General features: G+C 40.5%; 1 pseudogene; it reads left to right on the top strand.

Annotated features, from left to right (window-relative positions):
- The first annotated feature begins 256 nt into the window (after window positions 1-256).
- LOC123939254 lies at window positions 257-4,471 on the top strand (annotated as a pseudogene).
- Window positions 4,472-24,165: the final 19,694 nt, after the last annotated feature.

Here is a 24,165-nt window from a genome sequence, read left to right as displayed (position 1 = left end):
GATGGTGTTTGAGAAGAACCACTGAAGTATTTTCTAATCTTACAAGTCATTGTTTGTATAATCAACTTCAAAATTCATGGCAGAAGTGACCCTTCAGCAGACTCTGTTTTCCAGTTCTTGCAGGTGTGAGGCTCCGCGAGCAGCAAGGTCTCCTGAGTCACCCTGTACAAGGCGGTGCGGGAATTCCTGCCTGGCAACCCCTGCAAGCCCAGCTAGGTTTTGGAGCCGGTGGATCTACAGATCAGCTCGAACAACTATGACCCTCAGGAAGACAAATGCTCCTCGGGCACAGTCAGACTTAAGTTCACTCCCACACCCCAAGCTCCCCATATGTTTTTCGGGGACCAGCAGGACTGTGATAAGGCCAAGTCTGTGGCTATTCCCCACGTGGACATGAGGCACTGAAGAAACTCAGCAAGAAGAAAAAATTAGTCGAGAAGCTGGCCAAGAAGTATGATGCCTTTTTGGCCTCAGAATTTCTGATCAAGCAGATCCCACAAACACTGGGCCCAGGCCTCAATAAGGCTGGCAAGCTCCCTTCCTTACTGACCCACAATGAGAACATGGTGGCCAAAGCAGATGGAGTGAAGTCTACCATGAAATTCCAGATGAAGAAGGTGCTGTGTCTGGCAGTGGCCATTGGCCACGTGCAGATGACAGGTGATGAGCTTGTGTGCAGTATCCACTTAGCTGTCAGTTTCCTGGTGTCATTACTCAAGGAGAATTGGCAGAATGTCTAGGCTTTACACATCAAGGGCGCCATGGGCAAGCCCCAGCACCTGTACTCACCTGTACTAAGGCACAGCTTAATAAACCTTAGTGCTACCAAAAAAAAAAAAAAAAAAAAAAAAAAAAGCGATTCTTCCGCTGGCTTTCTGCATTAGACTGTATACTTTTGATTACTACAAGTTGTAGAATAAAAACTGGTTTAAGAAAAAAGTTCATTATAAAGATAAGGAGTTACCTCAAGAAGTCCATAAGCAGGAGAAAGAGAACTGAAATTAGAGTCTGAAATACTGTATTTTCTCTCTTCATCCTGAATTTATGCTCCTGCCCACAGGTTATCCTTCTTTCTTCTCCACTTCTCTGCAGAATAGCTTTCTCTCTGTTCCTCTGTCCACTTGGTAGGTAGTAGATGCCCATTTGAGTGTTTCTGAGATGGCATGTCTCTGATGAGACAGATCTTGACAAAGAAAAAGATACTACTTTTGGTTTCAATTCTTAATTTTTTTGGTGATGCATTTTTTTATCACTTTATTTCATCATGATAAGTGTACTCTTTTATCCCCATCCCCTATTTCCTGCATCCCTCCCCACCCATCTCCCCCCTAGTTAGTATCAGTTTGTTCTTTAAAGATTTTATTTATTTATTTGACAGACAGAGATCACAAGCAGGCAGAGAGGCGGGCAGAGAGAGAGAGGAGGAAGCAGGCTCCCCGCTGAGCAGAGAGACCGATGCGGGGCTCCATCCCAGGACCCTGGGATCATGTCCTGAGCCGAAGGCAGAGGCTTTAATCCACTGAGCCACCCAGGCGCCCCCAGTTTGTTCTTTATAGTTAAGAGTCTTTTTCTTGGTTTGCCTCTTTCTTTTTTTCCTTTGTTCTCTTGTTTTGTTTCTTAAATACCACATATGAGTGAAATCGTATGGTATTTGTCTTTCTCTAACTTATTTCACTTAGCATTATACCCTCTAGCTCTATCCATGTTGCTGCAAATGGCAAGATTTCATTCTTTTTATAGCTGAATAATAGTCCGTGTATAGATGTGTGTGTGTGTGTGTATACACATATATATACATATATGTCTGTGTGCGTATATATATATCTCACATCTTTTTTATCCATTCCTCTAGTGATTACTGGGGCTGCCTCCATAGTTTGGTTACTATAAATAATGCTGCTATAAACATAGAGGTACATATATCCCTTTGAATTAGTGTTTTTATATTCTTTGGGTAAATACCCAGTAGTGCAAATGCTGGATCATAGGGTAGTTCTGTCTTTATCTTTTTAGGAACCTCCATGCTGTTTTCTAGAGTAGCTGCATCAGTTTGCGTTCCGAACAGTACACAAGAGTTCCTTTTTCTTCACATCCTCACCAACACTTGTTTTTTGTGTTGTGTATTTTGGCCATTCTGACAGGTGTGATGTGGTATCTCTGTGGTTTTGATTTGTATTTCCCTGATGATGAGTGATGTTGAGCATTTTTTCATGTGTCTGTTGGTCATCTTGCTGTCTTCTTTGGAGAAATATCTGCTTATATCTTCCACGCATTTTAAATTGCATTATTAATTTTTTAGGTATTGAATTGTGTTAGTTCCTTATATGTTTTGAATACTGCCAGTTATGTCATCTGCAAATATTTTCCCCTTCACTAGGTTGCCTTTTAGTTTTGTTGATTGTTTCCTTCTGTGTGTAGAATTTTTTTATTTTGATGTAGTTCCAATAGTTTATTATTGCTTCTATTTTCCTTGCCTCAGGAGACTTATCTGATAGAAAAATGTTGCTATGGCTGATATTGGAGAGATTACTGCCTGTGTTCTCTTCAAGGATTTTTATGGTTTTAGGTCTCACATTTAGGTATTTAATCCATTTTGAATTTATTTTTGGGTTTTTGTTTGTTTTGTTTTTTTAAGATATTTTTATTTATTTATTTGACAGACAGAGATCACAAGTAGGGAGAGAGGGAGGGGGAAGCAGGGTCCCCGCTGAGCAGAGAGCCCGATGCAGGGCTCAATCCCAGGACCCTGGGACCATGACCTGAGCCAAAGGCAGAGGCTTTAACCCACTGAGTCACCCAGGTACCCCTTATTTTTGTTTATGGTGTATGAAAGTGGTCCAGTTTCATTCTTTTCCTTGTTGCTGTCCAGTTTTCCCAACACCATATGTTGAAGGGACTGCCTTTTTCCATTATATATTATTAATTCCTCCTTTGTCGAAGACAAATTTTTTAATGAGGTAAAGTTCAAATAGCATAAAATTAACCATTTAGATTGTACAATTCTATGGCCTTTAGTGCTTTCACAGTGTTGTGAAATCATCACCTCTATTTAGTCCCAAAGTATTTTTATCACCTCCAAAGTAGACCCTTTACCCATGAAGAAGTCATTTCCTATCCCTCTGCCTCTGCGCCCTGACAATTACTAATCTGCTTTCCGTCTGTGTATTTATACATTCTCCATGTTTTATATAAATGGAATAATACAACATATGACCTTTTGTGCTGGCTTCTTTCACTTAGCAAGATGTTTTTTACTGTTGTAATGTGTTTCAGTATTCCATTTCTTTTTATGGCTAAATAATTTCCATTGTACAAATATACCACAGTTTGTTTATCCATTCCTCTGTTGATGGACATTTAGGTTGTTTCTGGTTTTTTGGCTCTTATGACTCGTGCTACACGTTTTGTGTGGATACTCATTTCAGATTCTTTCAAGCATATCTTAGGGGTGGGATTGCTGGGTCATATGGTAAAATTCTCTGTGTTACAATCTGAGTAACTGCCAAACTGTTTTCCACAATGGCTGTACCACTTTACAATCCTACCAGCAACATACGAGACCTCTAATTTCTCCACCTCTTTGCCAAAACTTGCTATTTTCTTTCTTTTTTTAAAAAAAGTATAATGACCCTAGTAAGTCAAAACATAATGAAAATGTTATCTCAGTGCTTGTGATTTATATTTCCCAAATGACAAAAGAAATTGGATGCAATTTCTCTTCCAGTTTTATTGAGAAATAATGGACATACATCATTGTATAAGTTTAAGATATACAGCATAATAGGTTCAATTTACATCTATAGTGAAATTATTACCACTATAACTTTAGTTAGCATCCATCATCTCACATAGATACAATAAAAAGAAAGCAAAAAAAAAAAAAAAAGAAGAAGACAGAAAGATTTTTCCTTGTGATGAGAGCTCTTTGATTTACCTTCTTAGCACGTTTCCAATGTCTCATATGGCAGTGTTGGCCCTCAGTCATATTGTATGTTGTTGCATCCCTAGTACTTATCTCATAACTAGAAATTTGTACCTTTTGACCACTTTCTTCCAATTCCTTTCCTCTATCCCCATCCCACCTTTGGTAAACACATATGTGATCCCCCTTTTTCTAGGAGTTTACTCAATTTTTTTTTTAAGATTTTTATTTATTTATTTATTTGACAGAGAGAGATGACAAGTAGACAGAGAGGCAGGCAGAGAGAGAGAGAGGGAAGCAAGCTCGCCGCTGAGCAGAGAGCCCGATGCGGGACTCGATCCCAGTACCCCGAGATCATGACCCGAGCCGAAGGCAGTGGCTTAACCCACTGAGCCACCCAGGCGCCCCTTAATTGTTTTTTGAGTTTAGATTTTTTTTTTTTTTTAGATTTCACATATATGAAAGATCATACTGTGTTTGTCTTTTTATGACTTATTTCATGTAGCATAACGCCCTCAAGGTTTATCTGTGTTGCTGCAGATGGCGTGATTTTTCTCATTTTTATGGCTAATAATATTCCATTGTGTATATATACCACCATTTCTTTATCCATTCTTCCATCAGTTGCCCTTAGATTGCTTTCATTTGTTAGCTATTGTAAATGATACTGCTGTGGACATGGAAGGGCAGGTATCTTTCAAGTTGGTGTTTTTTGTTTTTTGTTTTATAAACATATAAACCTGTACCCCAGGGGTACAGGTCTGTGAATCACCAGGTTTACACACTTCACAGCACTCACCATAGCACATACCCTCCCCAATGTCCATAACCCCTCTCCCCCTCTCAACCCCCCTCCCCCCAGCAACCCTCAGTTTGTTTTGTGAAATTAAGAGTCATTTATGGTTTGTCTCCCTCCCAATCCCATCTTGTTTCATTTATTCTTCTCCTATCCCCCTAACCCCCCATGTTGCATCTCCACGTCCTCATATCAGGGAGATCATATGATCGATTGACTTATTTCACTAAGCATGATACCCTCTAGTTCCATCCACGTCGTCACAAATGGCAAGATTTCGTTTCTTTTGATGGCTGCATAGTATTCCATTGTATATATACATCACATCTTCTTTATCCATTCATCTATTGATGGACATCTAGGTTCTTTCCATAGTTTGGCTATTGTAGACATTGCTGCTACAAACATTCGGGTGCACGTGCCCCTTTGGATCACTATGTTTGTATCTTTAGGGTAAATACCCAGTAGTGCAATTAGTGTAAGGAAGCGGTCCAATTTCATTTTTCTGCATGTGGCTGTCCAATTTTCCCAGCACCATTTATTGAAGAGTCTGTCTTTTTTCCATTGGATATTCTTTCCTGCTTTGTCGAAGATAGTTGACCACAGAGTTGAGGGTCTATTTCTGGGCTCTCTATTCTGTTCCATTGATCTCTGTGTCTGTTTTTGTGCCAGTACCATGCTGTCTTGATGATGACAGCTTTGTAATAGAGCTTGAAGTCTGGAATTGTGATGCCACCAACTTTGGCTTTCTTTTTCAATATTCCTTTGGCTATTCGAGGCCTTTTCTGGTTCCATATAAATTTTAGGATTATTTGTTCCATTTCTTTGAAAAACATGGATGGTATTTTGATAGGGATTGCATTAAATGTGTAGATTGCTTTAGGTAGCATAGACATTTTCACAATATTTATTCTTCCAATCCAGGAGCATGGAACATTTTTCCATTTCTTTGTGTCTTCCTCAGTTTCTTTCATGAGTACTTTATAGTTTTCTGCATATAGATTCTTAGCCTCTTTGGTTAGGTTTATTCCTAGGTATCTTATAGTTTTGGGTGCAATTGTAAATGGGATTGACTCCTTCATTTCTCTTTCTTCTGTCTTGTTGTTGGTGTACAGAAATGCAACTGATTTCTGTGCATTGATTTTATATCCTGACACTTTACTGAATTCCTGTACAAGTTCTAGCAGTTTTGGAGTGGAGTCTTTTGGGTTTTCCACATATAGTATCATATCATCTGCAAAGAGTGATAGTTTGACTTCTTCTTTACCGATTTGGATGCCTTTAATTTCTTTTTGTTGTCTGATTGCTGAGGCTAGGACTTCTAGTACTATGTTGAATAGCAGTGGTGATAATGGACATCCCTGCCGTGTTCCTGACCTTAACAGAAAAGCTTTCAGTTTTTCTCCATTGAGAATGATATTTGCGGTGGGTTTTTCATAGATGGCTTTGATAATATTGAGGTATGTGCCCTCTATCCCCACACTTTGAAGAGTTCTGATCAGGAAGGGATGCTGTACTTTGTCAAATGCTTTTTCAGCATCTATTGAGAGTATCATACGGTTCTTGTTCTTTCTTTTATTAATGTGTTCTATCACATTGATTGATTTGTGGATGTTGAACCAACCTTGCAGCCCTGGAATAAATCCCACTTGGTCGTGGTGAATAATCCTTTTAATGTACTGTTGAATCCTATTGGCTAGTATTTTGGCGAGAATTTTTGCATCTGTGTTCATCAAGGATATTGGTCTGTAGTTCTCTTTTTTGGTGGGATCCTTGTCTGGTTTTGGGATCAAGGTGATGCTGGCCTCATAAAATGAGTTTGGAAGTTTTCCTTCCATTTCTATTTTTTGGAACAGTTTCAGGAGAATAGGAATTAGTTCTTCTTTAAATGTTTGGTAGAATTCCCCTGGGAAGCCATCTGGCCCTGGGCTTTTGTTTTTTTGGAGATTTTTGATGACTGTTTCAATCTCCTTACTGGTTGGACCTGTTCAGGTTTTCTATTTCTTCCTGGTTCAGTTGTGGTAGTTTATATGTCTCTAGGAATGCATCCATTTCTTCCAGATTGTCCGATTTGTTGGCGTAGAGTTGCTCATAGTATGTTCTTATAATTGTCTGTATTTCTTTGGTGTTAGTTGTGATCTCTCCTCTTTCATTCATGATTTTATTGATTTGGGTCCTTTCTCTTTTCTTTTTGATAAGTCTGGCCAGGGGTTTATCAATCTTATTGATTCTTTCAAAGAACCAGCTCCTAGTTTCATTGTTTTGTTCAATTGTTTTTTTGGTTTCTATTTCATTGATTTCTGCTCTGATCTTTATGATTTCTCTTCTTCTGCTGGGTTTAGGGTTTCCTTCTTGTTCTTTCTCTAGCTCCTTTAGGTGTAGGGTTAGGTTGTGTACTTGAGACCTTTCTTGTTTCTTGAGAAAGGCTTGTACCACTATATATTTTCCTCTCAGGACTGCCTTTGCTGTGTCCCACAGATTTTGAACCGTTGTGTTCTCAGTATCATTTGTTTCCATGAATTTTTTCAATTCTTCTTTAATTTCCTGGTTGATGCATTCATTCTTTAGAAGGATGCTATTTAGTCTCCATGTATTTGGGTTCTTTCCAGCTTTCCTCTTGTGATTGAGTTCTAGCTTCAGAGCATTGTGGTCTGAAAATATGCAGGGAATTATCCTAATCTTTTGATACCGGTTGAGACCTGATTGTGACCCAGGATGTGATCTATTCTGGAGAATGTTCCATGTGCACTAGAGAAGAATGTGTATTCTGTTGCTTTGGGATGAAATGTTCTGAATATATCTGTGATGTCCATCTGGTCCAGTGTGTCATTTAAGGCCTTTATTTCCTTGTTGATCTTTTGCTTGGATGATCTGTCCATTTCAGTGAGGGGAGTGTTAAAGTCCCCTACTATGATTGTATTATTATTGATGTGTTTCTTTGATTTTGTTATTAATTGGTTTATATAGTGGGCTGTTCCCACGTTAGGGGCATAGATATTTAAAATGGTTAGATCTTCTTGTTGGACAGACCCTTTGAGTATGATATAGTGTCCTTCCTCATCTCTTATTATAGTCTTTGGCTTAAAATCTAATTGATCTGATATAAGGATTGCCACCCCAGCTTTCTTCTGATGCCCATTAGCATGGTAAATTGTTTTCCACCCCTTCACTTTAAATCTGGAGGTGTCTTCGCGTCTAAAATGAGTTTCTTGTAGGCAACATATAGATGGGTTTTGTTTTTTTGTCCATTCTGATACCCTGTGTCTTTTGATTGGGGCATTTAGCCCATTAACATTCAGGGTAACTATTGAGAGATATGAATTTAGCGCCATTATATTGCCTGTAAGGTGACTGTTACTGTATATTGTCTCTGTACCTTTCTGATCTACTACTTTTAGGCTCTCTCTTTGCTTAGAGGACCCCTTTCAATATTTCCTGGAGAGCTGGTTTGGTGTTTGCAAATTCTTTCAGTTTTTGTTTGTCCTGGAAGCTTTTTATCTCTCCTTCTATTTTCAATGATAGCCTAGCTGGATATAGTATTCTTGGTTGCATGTTTTTCTCATTTAGTGCTCTGAATATATCATGCCAGCTCTTTCTGGCCTGCCAGGTCTCTGTGGATAAGTCTGCCGCCAATCTAATATTTTTCCCATTGTATGTTACAGACTTCTTTTCCCGGGCTGCTTTTAGGATTTTCTCTTCGTCACTAAGACTTGTAAATTTTACTATTAGGTGATGGGGTGTGGGCCTATTCTTGTTGATTTTGAGGGGGGTTCTCCGCACCTCCTGGATTTTGATGCTTGTTCCCTTTGCCATATTAGGGAAATTCTCTCCAATAGACCTTCTGCTCCCCTCTCTCTTTCTTCTTCTTCTGGAATCCCAATTATTCTAATGTTGTTTCATCTTATGGTGTCACTTATCTCTTGAATTCTCCCCTCGTGGTCCAGTAGCTGTTTGTCCCTCTCTTGCTCGGCTTCTTTATTCTCTGTCATTTGGTCTTCTATATCACTAATTCTTTCTTCTGCCTCATTTATCCTAGCAGTGAGCGCCTCCATTTTTGATTGCACCTCATTAATAGCTTTTTTGATTTCAACTTGGTTAGATTTTAGTTCTTTAATTTCTCCAGAAAGGGCTTTTATATCTCCAGAGAGCGTTTCTCTGATATCTTCCATGCCTTTTTCGAGCCCGGCTAGAACCTTCAGAATCGTCATTCTGAACTCTAGATCTGACATATTACCAGTGTCTGTGTTGATTAGGTCCCTAGCCTTCGGTACTGCCTCTTGTTCTTTTGTTTGTGTTGATTTTTTCCGCCTTGTCATTTTGTCCAGATAAGAGGATATGAAGGATCAAATAAAATACTAAAAGGGTGGCAAAGACCCCAGAAAAATACACTGGAACCGAATCAGAAGAGACCCCAAATTGTGAGGGGGGAAAAGGAGATAAAAAGAGGTTCAGAAGGAAAAAAAAGAAGAAAATTTAAAAAATAAAACAAATAAAGAAAAAATATAAAAAAGAAAGAAAAAAATATATTTTAGATATACTAGTCAAAAAACGTTAAAAAAGAAAAGGGTAAAAGTTTTAAAAAATTTAGCAGAAGAAGAAAAAGAAAGAAAAAAATTGAAAAAAAATTTGAATTAACCACAAGACTAAAGAATCATGGGGAGAAAGCCATGTAGTCCGTGCTTTGCTTTCTCCTCCTCTGGAATTCCGCTGCTGTCCTAGGTATTGAACTTGCTTTCCTTGATAGATGAACTTCATCCTGGCTGGATATTTTGTTGATCTTCTGGGGGAGGGGCCTGTTGTAGTGACTCTCAAGTGTCTTTGCCCCAGGCGGAATTGCACCGCCCTTACGGGGGGCCAGACTAAGTAATCCACTCGGATTCACTTTGGGGAGCTTTTGTTCCCTGAACGCTTTCCATAGAGGTCTGTAGGACAGGAATAAAAATGGCGGCCTCCCAGTCTGCGGCCCAGAGGAGCCGAGAGCTCGGGGCCCCCACTCCTCAGTGCGTCCCCAGAGAACAGCACCCAATCACTCCCGCATCCCCAGCCTCCAGCCGTGCTCCGAGCCCATCCAGCCCGCGACTGGCTCAAGGTAACCCCGAGCTGAGAGTTCAGTCCTCGGCTCTGTCTCTGTAGCCGGCTTCTCTGTTCTAATACCTGCGAGCTCTGTGACACTCTGATACCCCCGATCCTTCTGTGACCCTGCGGGACCTGGGGCCATGCTGACCCCCGCATGGGCTTCACCCCGGTTTAGCCTCTGGAGCAATGTCCCTCAGTGGAGCAGACTTTTAAAAGTCCTGATTTTGTGCTCCATTGCTCCGCCGCTTGCCGGGTGCTGGCCCCTCCTTCCACGGTCTATCTTCCCGTCGTTTTGGATTCATTTCTCTGCCAGTCCTACCTTTCAGAAAGTGGTTGATTTTCTGTTTCTAGAATTGCTGTTCTTTTTCTCTTCGATCTCCCATTGGATTTGTAGGTGTTTGCAATGTTTAGATAAGCTGTCGAGCTGATCTCCTGCTACCTGATGTAGTCTCAGCCTGCTACTTCTCCGCCATCTTGACTCTCTGGCCAAGTTGGTGTTTTTGTTCCCTTAGGATATATTCCCAGAAGTGGGATTGCTGTATCATATGGTAGTCCTTTTAAAAAATTTTTAAGGATACTCCATACCATTTTTCTTTTTTTTTTTTTCATTTTATTTATTTTTTCAGTGTAACAGTATTCATTCTTTTTGCACAACACCCAGTGCTCCATGCAAAACGTGCCCTCCCCATTACCCACCACCTGTTCCCCCAACCTCCCACCCCTGACCCTTCAAAACCCTCAGGTTGCCCCAACCTCCCACCCCTGACCCTTCAAAACCCTCAGGTTGTTTTTCAGAGTACATAGTCTCTTATGGTTCGCCTCCCCTCCCCAATGTCCATAGCCCGCTCCCCCTCTCCCAATCCCACCTCCCCCCAGCAACCCCCAGTTTGTTTTGTGAGATTAAGAGTCATTTATGGTTTGTCTCCCTCCCAATCCCATCTTGTTTCATTTACTCTTCTCCTATCCCCCTACCCCCCCATGTTGCTTCTCCATGTCCTCATATCAGGGAGATCATATGATAGTTGTCTTTCTCCGATTGACTTATTTCACTAAGCATGATACGCTCTAGTTCCATCCACGTCGTCGCAAATGGCATGATTTCATTTCTTTTGATGGCTGCATAGTATTCCATTGTGTATATATACCACATCTTCTTTATCCATTCATCTGTTGATGGACATCTAGGTTCCTTCCATAGTCTGGCTATTGTAGACATTGCTGCTATAAACATTCGGGTACACGTGCCCCTTCGGATCACTATGTTTGTATCTTTAGGGTAAATACCCAGTAGTGCAATTGCTGGGTCATAAGGTAGTTCTATTTTCAACATTTTGAGGAACCTCCATGCTGTTTTCCAGAGTGGTTGCACCAGCTTGCATTCCCACCAACAGTGGAGGAGGGTTCCCCTTTCTCCACATCCTCGCCAGCATCTGTCATTTCCTGACTTGTTAATTTTAGCCATTCTGACTGGTGTGAGGTGATATCTCATTGTGGTTTTGATTTGTATTTCCCTGATGCCGAGTGACGTGGAGCACTTTTTCATGTGTCTGTTGGCCATCTGGATGTCTTCTTTGCAGAAATGTCTGTTCATGTCCTCTGCCCATTTCTTGATTGGATTGTTTGTTCTTTGGGTGTTGAGTTTGCTAAGTTCCTTATAGATTTTGGATACTAGCCCTTTATCTGATATGTCGTTTGCAAATATCTTCTCCCATTCTGTCAGTTGTCTTTTGGTTTTGTTAACTGTTTCCTTTGCTGTGCAAAAGCTTTTGATCTTGATGAAATCCCAATAGTTCATTTTTGCCCTTGCTTCCCTTGCCTTTGCCGTTGTTCCTAGGAAGATGTTGCTACAGCTGAGGTCGAAGAGGTTGCTGCCTGCATTCTCCTCAAGGATTTTGATGGATTCCTTTCTCACATTGAGGTCCTTCATCCATTTGGAGTCTATTTTCGTGTGTGGTGTAAGGAAGTGGTCCAATTTCATTTTTCTGCATGTGGCTGTCCAATTTTCCCAGCACCATTTATTGAAGAGGCTGTCTTTTTTCCATTGGACATTCTTTCCTGCTTTGTCGAAGATTAGTTGACCATAGAGTTGAGGGTCGATTTCTGGGCTCTCTATTCTGTTCCACTGATCTATGTGTCTGTTTTTGTGCCAGTACCATGCTGTCTTGATGATGACAGCTTTGTAATAGAGCTTGAAGTCCGGAATTGTGATGCCACCAACTTTGGCTTTGTTCTTCAATATTCCTTTGGCTATTCGAGGTCTTTTCTGGTTCCATATAAATTTTAGGATTATTTGTTCCATTTCTTTGAAAAAAATGGATGGTATTTTGATAGGGATTGCATTAGATGTGTAGATTGCTTTAGGTAGCATAGACATTTTCACAATATTTATTCTTCCAATCCAGGAGCATGGAACATTTTTCCATTTTTTTGTGTCTTCCTCAATTTCTTTCATGAGTACTTTATAATTTTCTGTGTATAGATTCTTAGTCTCTTTGGTTAGGTTTATTCCTAGGTATCTTATAGTTTTGGGTGCAATTGTAAATGGGATTGACTCCTTAATTTCTCTTTCTTCAGTCTTGTTGTTGGTGTACAGAAATGCAACTGATTTCTGTGCATTGATTTTATATCCTGACACTTTACTGAATTCCTGTACAAGTTTTAGCAGTTTTGGAGTGGAGTCTTTTGGGTTTTCCACATATAGTATCATATCATCTGCAAAGAGTGATAGTTTGACTTCTTCTTTACCAATTTGGATGCCTTTAATTTCTTTTTTTGTCTGATTGCTGAGGCTAGGACTTCTAGTACTATGTTGAATAGCAGTGGTGATAATGGACATCCCTGCCGTGTTCCTGACCTTAACGGAAAAGCTTTCAGTTTTTCTCCATTGAGAATGATATTTGCGGTGGGTTTTTCATAGATGGCTTTGATAATATTGAGGTATGTGCCCTCTATCCCCACACTTTGAAGAGTTTTGATCAGGAAGGGATGCTGTACTTTGTCAAATGCTTTTTCAGCATCTATTGAGAGTATCATATGGTTCTTGTTCTTTCTTTTATTAATGTGTTCTATCACATTGATTGATTTGCGGATGTTGAACCAACCCTGCAGCCCTGGAATAAATCCCACTTGATCGTGGTGAATAATCCTTTTAATGTACTGTTGAATCCTATTGGCTAGTATTTTGGCGAGAATTTTTGCATCTGTGTTCATCAAGGATATTGGTCTGTAGTTCTCTTTTTTGGTGGGATCCTTGTCTGGTTTTGGGATCAAGGTGATGCTGGCCTCATAAAATGAGTTTGGAAGTTTTTCTTCCGTTTCTATTTTTTGGAACAGTTTCAAGAGAATAGGAATTAGTTCTTCTTTAAATGTTTGGTAGAATTCCCCTGGGAAGCCGTCTGGCCCTGGGCTTTTGTTGGTTTGGAGATTTTTGATGACTGTTTCAATCTCCTTACTGGTTATGGGCCTGTTCAGGTTTTCTATTTCTTCCTGGTTCAGTTGTGGTAGTTTATATGTCTCTAGGAATGCATCCATTTCTTCCAGATTGTCCAATTTGTTGGCGTAGAGTTGCTCATAGTATGTTCTTATAATTGTCTGTATTTCTTTGGTGTTAGTTGTGATCTCTCCTCTTTCATTCATGATTTTATTGATTTGGGTCCTTTCTCTTTTCTTTTTGATGAGTCTGGCCAGGGGTTTATCAATCTTATTGATTCTTTCAAAGAACCAGCTCCTAGTTTCATTGATTTTTTCTATTGCTTTTTTGGTTTCTATTTCATTGATTTCTGCTCTGATCTTTATGATTTCTCTTCTCCTGCTGGGTTTAGGGTTTCTTTCTTGTTCTTTCTCCAGCTCCTTTATGTGTAGGGTTAGGTTGTGTACTTGAGACCTTTCTTGTTTCTTGAGAAAGGCTTGTACTGCTATATATTTTCCTCTCAGGACTGCCTTTGCTGTGTCCCACAGATTTTGAACTGTTGTGTTTTCATTATCATTTGTTTCCATGAATTTTTTCAATTCTTCTTTAATTTCCTGGTTAACCCATTCATTCTTTAGAAGGATGCTGTTTAGTCTCCATGTATTTGGGTTCTTTCCAGCTTTCCTCTTGTGATTGAGTTCTAGCTTCAGAGCATTGTGGTCTGAAAATATGCAGGGAATAATCCTAATCTTTTGATACCGGTTGAGACCTGATTTGTGACCCAGGATGTGATCTATTCTGGAGAAGGTTCCATGTGCACTAGAGAAGAATGTGTATTCTGTTGCTTTGGGATGAAATGTTCTGAATATATCTGTGATGTCCATCTGGTCCAGTGTGTCATTTAAGGCCTTTATTTCCTTGTTGATCTTTTGCTTGGATGATCTGTCCATTTCAGTGAGGGGAGTGTTAAAGTCCCCTACTATTATTGTATTATTATTGATGTGTTTCTTTGATTTTGTTATTAATTGGTTGATATAGTTGGCTGCTCCCACGTTAGGGGCATAGTTATTTAAAATTGTTAGATCTTCTTGTTGGACAGACCCTTTGAGTAGGATATAGTGTCCTTCCTCATCTCTTATTATAGTCTTTGGCTTAAAATCTAATTGATCTGATATAAGGATTGCCACCCCAGCTTTCTTCTGATGCCCATTAGCATGGTAAATTGTTTTCCACCCCCTCACTTTAAATCTGGAGGTGTCTTCACATCTAAAATGAGTTTCTTGTAGGCAACATACTGATGGGTTTTGTTTTTTTTATCCATTCTGATACCCTGCGTCTTCCGATTGGGGCATGTAGCCCATTAACATTCAGGGTAACTACTGAGAGATATGAATCCAGTGCCATTATTAGCCTGTAAGGTGACTGTCACTGTACATTGTCTCCGCACCTCTCTGATCTACTACTTTTAGGCTCTCTCTTTGCTTAGAGGACCCCCCCACCCAATATTTCCTGCAGAGCCGGCTTGGTGTTTGCAAATTCTTTCAGTTTTTGTTTGTCCTGGAAGCCTTTCATCTCTCCCTCTATTTTCAATGACAGCCCAGCTGGATAGAGTATTCTTGGCTGCATGTTTTTCTCGTTGAGTGCTCTGAATATATCATGCCAGCTCTTTCTGGCCTGCCAGGTCTCTGTGGATAAGTCTGCCGCCAATCTAATATTTTTCCCATTGTATGTTACAGACCTCCTTTCTCGGGCTGCTTTCAGGATTTTCTCTTTGTCACTAAGACTTGTAAATTTTACTATTAGGTGACGGGGTGTGGACCTATTCTTGTTGACTTTGAGGGGGGTTCTCTGCATCTCCTGGATTTTGATGCTTGTTCCCTTTGCCATATTAGGGAAATTCTCTCCAATGATTCTCTCCAATAGACCTTCTGCTCCCCTCTCTGTTTCTTCTTCTTCTGGAATCCCAACTATTCTAATGTTGTTTCGTCTTATGGTGTCACTCATCCCTCGAATTCTCCCCTCATGGTCCAGTAGCTGTTTGTCCCTCTTTTGCTCGGCTTCCTTATTCTCTGTCATTTGGTCTTCCATATCACCAATTCTTTCTTCTGCCTCATTTATCCTAGCAGTGAGAGCCTCCATTTTTGATTGCACCTCACTAATAGCTTTTTTGATTTCAACTTGGTTAGACCTTAGTTCTTTAATTTCTCCAGAAAGGGCTTTAATATCTCCAGAGAGGGTTTCTCTAATATCTTCCATGCCTTTTTCGAGCCCGGCTAGAATGTTCAGATTCGTCATTCTGAACTCTTGATCTGACATATTACCCATGTCTGTGTTGATTAGGTCCCTAGCCTTCGGTACTGTCTCTTGTTCTTTTGTTTGTGGTGATTTTTTCCGCCTTGTCATTTTGTCCAGATAAGAGAATATGAAGGAGCAAATAAACTACTAAAAGGGTGGCAAAGACCCCGGAAAAATGCGCTGTAACCAAATCAGAAGAGACCCCAAATTGTGGGGGGGAGAAAGGGGATAAAAACAGCTTCTGAAAAAAAAAAGAAAAAAAAAAAAAGAAAGAAAAAAATTTAAAAAATAAAACAAATAAAAAATATAAAAAAGAAAGAAAAAATATATATATTTAGATGAACTAGTCAAAAAATGTTAAAAAAGAAAAGGGTAAAAGTTTAAAAAAAATTTAGCAGAAGAAGAAAAAAGAAAAATGAAAAAAGAAAAAAAAATTGAAGTAGCCGCAAGACTAAAGAATCATGGGGAGAAAGCCATGAGTTCCGTGCTTTGCTTTCTCCTCCTCTGGAATTGCTCTGCTGTCTTAGGAATTGAATCTGCTTTCTCCTTGATAGATGAACTTTGTCCTGGCTGGATATTTTGTTGATCTTCTGGGGGAGGGGCCTGTTGTAGTGACTCTCAAGTGTCTTTGCCCCAGGCGGGATTGCACCGCCCTTACCGGCAGCCGGACTAAGTAATCGGCTCGGGTTCGCTTTTGGGAGCTTCTGTTCCCTGAACGCTTTCCGTAGAGTTCCGGAGGACGGGAATGAACATGGCGGCCTCCCAGTCTCCAGCCCGGAGGAGCCGAGAGCCTGGGGCCCCACTCCTCAGTGCGCCCCCAGAGGACAGCACCCAATCACTCCCGTATCCCCAGCCTCTAGCCGCGCTCCAAGCTCACCCAGCCCGCGACCAGTTCAAGGTAACCCCGAGCTGAGAGTTTAGTCCTCGGCTCTATCTCTCCAGCCGGCTTCTCCGTTCTAATACCTGCGAGCTCTCCGACACTCCGACACCCCCGATCCTTCTGTGACCCTGCGGGGCCTGGGGCCACGCTGGCCCCGCGTGGGCTTCACCCCGGTTTAGCCCCTGGATCAATGTCCCTCAGTGGAACAGACTTTTAAAAGTCCTGATTTTGTGCTCCGTTCCTCCACCGCTTGCCGGGAGCCGGCCCCTCCCCCCGCGGTCTATCTTCCCGTCGTTTTAGATTCACTTCTCCGCCAGTCCTACCTTTCAGAAAGTGGTTGATTTTCTGTTTCTAGAGTTGCTGTTCTTCTTCTCTTCGCTCTCCCGTTGGATTTGTAGGTGTTTGCAATGTTTAGATAAGCTATCGAGCTGATCTCCTGCTACCTGATGTAGTCTCAGGCTGCTACTTCTCCGCCATCTTGACTCCTCCCCTCCATACCATTTTTCATAGTGTCTGCATTGCCACCAAGAGTCAGCAACATTTTAATGTATCTGACATCCATTTGTACTTGATTAATGTACTTCTTTGGAGAAATGCCTATTTAAATTCACTGCCCATTTAAAAAAATTGTGTATCTTTTTGTTATCGAGTGTAACAGTTCTTTATATTTTCTGGATAATAGTCCCTTATCAGATAAAGTTGATTCTCATTATTTATAGATTCTGTATTTGTGAATTTGTCTACCTGCTAAAATTTAATTATCACTCAAAAATCAGTATGGTTTTGTCATCATTTGAAGGCATGTACAACAGTGGAAAATTTAGTTGCTAGAGACATACATTCCCAGCTGAGGTAGAATATAGTGTCACTCTACCTTCTTTTTCCATCTGTCACAGAGATGACCAGAAGATGGAGACAGCCTGGCAGTGCAATATAATACAAGAAGTCCGGCTCTCGGGCCTGTTGGATGGGTTTGAATCCCGGTGCTGGCATCTGTTAGTAGTGTGATCTCAGGTAAGTTGTGTAACTCTTCTGAACCTTGGTTTCTGTCATGTAAAATTTAAAAAAAATGCCCAGATGAATTGTTTTTAGAATTGAAAACTGTAACTTATGTGATTATGCCCCTCCTCTTTATAGATCCCTGGTCTCTATATATTCCTAGAAGCAACGTTTCAGTTTTTGCTAATTCAGTGGTTGTAGCGACTTTTAGAATGTAACACAAATAACAAGAATAGACTGTATGATTTATAAATATTGTCTCCTATTTATTAGGTTTTGTCATTCATTTGATAATGTGCTTTGATACCTAAAAGTTTTTAATTTTGATGAAGTCCCAATTGTCTGTTCTCTCTTTCATGGCTTAGATCTCCAGTTCTAACATTTGAGAAGTGGATTTGTTTAGTTCCATCATAGATGAAGCAATTATGCATAAGTGTATTCCCATTTGTTGATAACTGGCTGCAGAGGTGCTTAGGAGAGAAGGTAAATTATGTATCCAGACTTAGCGATGAAGGGCCGTTGAGAATCCATCTGATACCTGATATCAGAATGTGTAATCAATCCCTGCTCAGCAGAGCCCTGCTCTAATTATACAGAGAAGGGATCATTATGGTGAACTAAAGAAACACCTAAAGGTGATCAACTTTCTCAAAAAATGGGTAGCATTTAGAAAAAGAGGAGAAGGGAAGTAGTTTTCTTTGTAAGGAATTCTTATTTGTAGACGTTGTATTCCATTAGAGCAGATCTCTATAAGTGATGACAAACCCTTATCACCACCTCAACTTCTTTGTTCCCTGTATTTTACTCCACTGCCTTGGGCCTTAATAGAGGTCCCTAACACTTAGTGGGGTTGGCTGTTGTGATCACTAATTACGGACACAAGAGGGCGCCAAAAGCTCTCTGTTCCTCTGGTTCTTTAGGTCCCGGTGTAGGAAATTATGTTACTTTCCGTTATTGCTGTTTGTATTTGCAGAAAAGAATTTAGCCTACAAAATTCAGGAAAATCGGAACAGAACTAACAAAAATACAGCCTAATATAAAAATCTTTAGATTTCAAGACTGACTGAAGTCCAGTCCCAGAGTTGTTGACTGGACACCATTTTAAACGAATGTGGTAGAACTTCAAAGGTAGAAAGAACATTTGAAACTACCTTTCCTTTTCTCCCTCCTTGCTCCCTTTCCCCTCTCTCTTTTTCTCCTTTCTCTCTGGCAGTCCTTCCAGTTTGGAAAACAAAACAAACTATAAGCAGAGTTGTTCTTCCATTTATATGATTTTTATATAAAATACACATAAATTTCATGTGCAGAAATGTTTTTCTGATCAAAGTACATAAACAGATGAATTTGAAAACCACTCTACTTTAATGCTACTGTTTCACCAGTGGGAAAAATAAATCAAGAGAGAAAAAAATGATTGTCCAAGGTCCCAGAGACATTGGCAGAGTCAGCTGCAGGCTCCTGTGCTTTTCATCACATCATTTTACAAACATACCCACCCATGCTTTGCTGCCCTCCGGTCTGGGGTTTCTCAAGTGAGGCTCACCCGTGGGGACTCAAGATTTGCTCTATCACTAGACTTACTACTGTATAATACATTAAAAGAAAAGTTTTCCTAGTCTTGTTATGGGTCTTGGATGTTTTGGCCACCTCTGTGCTCTTTGAGTTGTTGGGAGAAGCTGAGGATTACCTTAAATTGGCCACAGATATTTTTTCTGAGCTTGCAACTATCACATAGACAGGTGTAGTAGAAATCTGCACACGTGTTGCATGGTACAAACATCCTTTGCTTTAGGAGTGTGGTGCCAGGAACAAAGGATCGGAAAAATTTCTATAATGGATTTTGGACTTGATTGGATACCAGGGATTGATTGGAATGAGGCAGCCTATTTAGGAAAGTCACAGTCAGGAGAGACACACAAAAACTTGGGCATATCTAAAAGAAGGTCCAAGATAATAAAAAGTGGGAAACATCATGACTATGAAGAAGAGTAGAAGAAACTGGGATGTATTCCCTCAGAAAACTCAGGTGCCAAAATTATTATCTTCAAGTACGCAAACAACTAACCTGAGAGAAGAAGAGCTTACCTGCTCCATAAGTCCAGAATTAGAACCTATGGGTGGAGTTTCCTGGGACTTAGAGTTGGGCTTACTACTCAGAGCTAATGATGCCCTGGACGTCATAGAGACCTGGACATCAGAGAGACGTGGGTATGGTTCCTGGCTCCATCCCTATTGCCTGTATGACCCTGGGAACTGTGGTTATGAAGAGGAGCAATATTTTGCCATATTGTGTTGGCATATTGTTTCCCACATGCCTCTCTACATCACACTCTCACTGCCAGCCTTACACTGCCTAGAGTTTAAAGTAAAGACCAAGAGAGTAGTTTGAGAAAAAGGGTTTTGAGTACCCAAAGTCTGGCCTTTAGAATCAAAGGCAAGAATGTCTGGAAGGAATTAGAACTAAAGTGTATATAACATGTAAGTGTATACTGAAAGGAATTAGAAAGCATGCCAAGCTGAGTGCATGTCTGCTCTCTCAACACTAGATAAAAGTTTGGAAACATAGAGTAGGAGTCGCACTGGACTGCCCCGTAAGACCACATAAAAATCCCATGGGCTAGAGGTTCAGCTGTGGAGGAAAAATAATGTCAAGGGAGGAGGTTGGGGAGCCTAGCCTGCCTGGGACTCAGTATGCTGAAGGAACCAGGACAGGGCAGTAGAATCAGCGCCAAGACTCATCAGCCACCAAGAGGGAAACATAATCTATCACAAGGTGGGAGCCAAATCCTTAATGCAGATCATGGGATCACATTAGGCAGTTGCACCAGTGTTGTAAATCAGCCATGCCACAGAGCTATATTATCTATCCTCATCACCTCCTTATGAAGACCTCTACCGAAATGCCCCAGAATGTTCTTCTCTGTCCTATAAGAGGATCAACTCTTTGGGACCCATATTTTGCTCAGCTCCATCCATCTTGCCCTGTATGGAAAAAGCTTGTGTTTACTTGGTATGTTCTAAGGCCTAGTTGAAATGCCAGGAGGTTTCCTGAATGCCGAAAGGAAGAAGGCTTATATGGAAGGGCAGCCTCATTTCTGGGTCTTAGTAGGAAAATAGAACTGGCATGAGAGGTTCATCCATTCTTCTACCCTCCCCATCCAGTTACAGTTAACTTGTCTAGGTCTTTTTTTCTGTTATAGATTTTAACATTAATAATTATTTTATAAGTTTCCTCCAAGATTAAATGTGGTAATACATAAAAATATTTAATATTTAAAATATTAGCATATTGATTATCTTAGAATATGCTCACTAGATGGAAGCTGTTATTATTACTCAAGAGATAATGAGATCATAATCCCTTTAGGTATTCTTGTGAAACTGAATGACTGCTTGGTGTTTATGTGGTAAAGGTTAGAATTTCTGAATGTGATAGTAGTGAGCGATTTTTCAGTTTAGATTCAGTATTTTCCAACCTAATCTGCACAGGCTCCTATAGGCTGGCTGTATCAGAATAAACTGGATAACTTTTTTTAAAAAGGTTTTATTTTAAGTAGTCTCTACACTCAGTGTGGGGCTCGAACTCACAGCCCTGAGACTGAGAGTCATATGCTTTACCAACTGAACCAGCCAGGTGCTCCAACCTGGTATAACTTTTAAAAAATATGTAAGTCTGGGCTTAAATCCAACTACTTCCATAGATCTAGAAAAGGGTTCAAGATCCTGTGTTGCTAACAAGCTGCTTCCTTCTGGAAGCTCTAGGGAAGAAACTATTTCCTTGGCTTTTCCAGCTTCCACCACAGTCCTTGGTTCACAGCCCTGCATTGCTTCAGCCTCTGCTTCTGTTGTCACATCTCCCTTCTGACATCTCCCTTCGGACTCTACTCCCCTTCTGACCCTCTACCATCCTCTTATGAGGACCTTAGTGATTACATTGGACCCACTAGGAAAATCTAGGGAAATCTTTTTATCTCAGTCTTTTATCTCACATCTGCAAAGTCCTCTTTGCCATAAAAAGTAACACATTCACAGATTCTGGGAATTAGAATGTGGACATCCTTAGAGGCCATTATTCTGTCATTGGTGGTAACCAGTTGTTGTTGTTATTGTTATTGTTGTTTTAGACTGTTGATTACACAGAGAAATCCTTAGATGATTTCATTCATTCCCACCTAAATCCATATGTGAGAGGTTTTCTCTTGTACACCACCAACCCTCTCAGTGCCCATTTCATTGGTGTACAAGTATTCTGGGAAGCTGATGAAGAGTTAACAATTCTAGGGTAAGATGAATGGAACAGAACAAGCTTAAGGGTGAAGATATAAATGTTGTCACCCTTGCTAGATGATCAGTGGGCTAGTTACTGACTTCTGTCAAAGAGAGAACCTCATGAGAGCCCCTCAGTATGGGCAGCATGAGACTTTACATGTGAAGGCAGTAGCCTCTGTCCGTGGGCCTTGGCTACAGGAAATGTACACTCAGATGGACACTGGGCATTCCCTGGATATTGACTCAGTACTGTCCTCCTGGTCCCTCTGGCTATGACCCCTCATTCTTTGTCCACCCGATCTTTAAGTCTCTCCCATCTCTTTCTTCTCAGCCTTGGAAGTCCATCCTTTATCTCAAAGATGGGAAAATTTTACCATTCAAATCATTATTGTGATATATATATCACATTATTGTGATATATATAATATATATTTTTTCAACATCTCATGTCAGAACACGTAGGTTGCTAAAGTTGGAAACCAACAATTGACTCTGTTTTCTTTGCTGCTGTCTGTTCATCTCTAAGACAATGATTAAGAGTGCTTAACTGACTAAATGAGGGAAAGAACAAAGATTAAAGAAAATTCTGGACACAAAAAGCATATTAAGTAGCTCTTTAAAATATTATTCATCTTCATGATGTTTAAGATTCATGTTGTTTAAAATCCAAAGACACAACTTCACCAGCTAGTGCCTGTTCTACTATACCATACCTGCTTTGAGTTGTTCCTTCCCTAATTTGTTCAGCAACTTCGAGACTTTGGACTTCCAAAGTGACAGTGGCATAATCCACTTCCACCAATACACCTCCCACAGTTACTAAATATCGACTCCCACTGTGTGACAAGAGCATCCTGCTCCCCAGCTCCTGGGAAATGTTGACTGTCGAGAACTCTGCACCACCCTAGGTTCAGCTGCCACTCTGTCTTTCCACAGTTTCAGCCAACTCTCTCTCTGACTCAGCTCTCTGTCTGCAAAGCCAGGCAAGGACTTGTAGAAAGCATCTCCTACTCCTTCTCTTCTCCCAGGGAAAATAGGATTAGCATTCAGTACACTGAACACAGGGCAGCTCCCTTTTAGTTTGTTTGTCTGGTATTAAAAGAGGATGGGAACTAGCTTAACATCTGAAATGAGTTCCTTCCCACAGATACCTGCCCACCCTCTAATACCCAGGTACACATCAAGAATGTGGACTCCACTTGGCAGTTCAACTGGTCCAGCTTCCTTAATGCAAGTGGCTGCTTGTCTAGCTCTGTCTCACCCTTCCAGCTCTTCTCTTCTCAGTGTATAGTGAAATAGTTCAAAGAAGCAGCTCAGATTAGTATGTAAGTTGCTGTGTTTGCATCAGAAAAAGTATGGATTGAGTCCCAGTTTTGCTGCTTAGTAATTATGTGACCTTGGGCAAGTTATTTAACTTCCTAAAACTTCTATTGCTCCTCTATAAAGCAAGACTGAAGGCACCCTCATCACTGGATTGCTGTAAGGATTAAATAAAATAAAATAGGTAAAGCACTTAGTGGCCTGCCTGGAACACATTGCTCGCTCCCAAATGGTAGTCCTTGTTATAGTCTGTTTTACTTTATAAAAATGCGCTGAGTCATTATTATGAAAAATACCATGCTTGTACTGTGGAAATAAGTAAAAAGGAGACATGGTCCCTGTCTACAAGGCATACCGTGGACTAATGGGAGAGATAGGAAATACCAAAGTAAGTAAAGGGAAGGGATGAAGCAAGATAAAGTTAGAGGGAAAGAACTCAGTGAACATGAAGCTGGAACTTCACCGCCTGGAGGAGAGTCCCAAGAGAAAACACATTGCAGAAGTGTGGGAAGGGCCACCTTGATGTGATGTCCCATTTGTGGGCAAAATCTTTCCCCAGGTCCCTGTGTGTGAGACTCTTCTATTCAATAGCGCTACATCAAGACCATGAACTTATCTGCCTCTGTTATTCTATATTTAGGAAAATTAACCATGGGCTGGAGCTATAGTTAGTTAGGAGACTCTAGAAAAATGAAGAAATGTCTCTTTCTTTCTTTTTTTTTTTTTTTAAAGATCTTATTTATTTATTTGACAGACAGAGATCACAAGTAGGCAGAGAGGCAGGCAGAGAGAGAGGAGGAAGCAGGCTCCCTGCTGAGCAGAGAGCCCGATGTGAGGCTTGATCCCAGGACCCTAGGATCATGACCTGAGCCGGAGGCAGAGGCTTTAACCCACTGAGCCACCCAGGTGCCCCAAAATGTCTCTTTCTTTCTAGTCCACTTGTACTTCCTTTACTACACTGTGATCATTGGTTCACAATTAAAAAACTGAGAATTTTTTTTTTCTAGTTGTTCAGTCACAGAAAATTTTCTGGGCAGGTTTTAGCTATCTCTAAAACTTGGAATGAAAATTAATTGAAGTGTAAGTATGCCAGGCTGAGTTCATGTCTGCCCTCTCAACACTAGATAAAGCATGCAGATTCTCTGAATGCCTTACCAGATAGTCATTGCGTGTGTGGGCTGAGTAGTACATGGGGAGGT

This window comes from Meles meles, chromosome 3, assembly GCF_922984935.1.
Source record: "Meles meles chromosome 3, mMelMel3.1 paternal haplotype, whole genome shotgun sequence".
Lineage (NCBI taxonomy): Eukaryota > Metazoa > Chordata > Mammalia > Carnivora > Mustelidae > Meles > Meles meles.
This window is presented reverse-complemented; position numbering and strand designations above follow the sequence as displayed.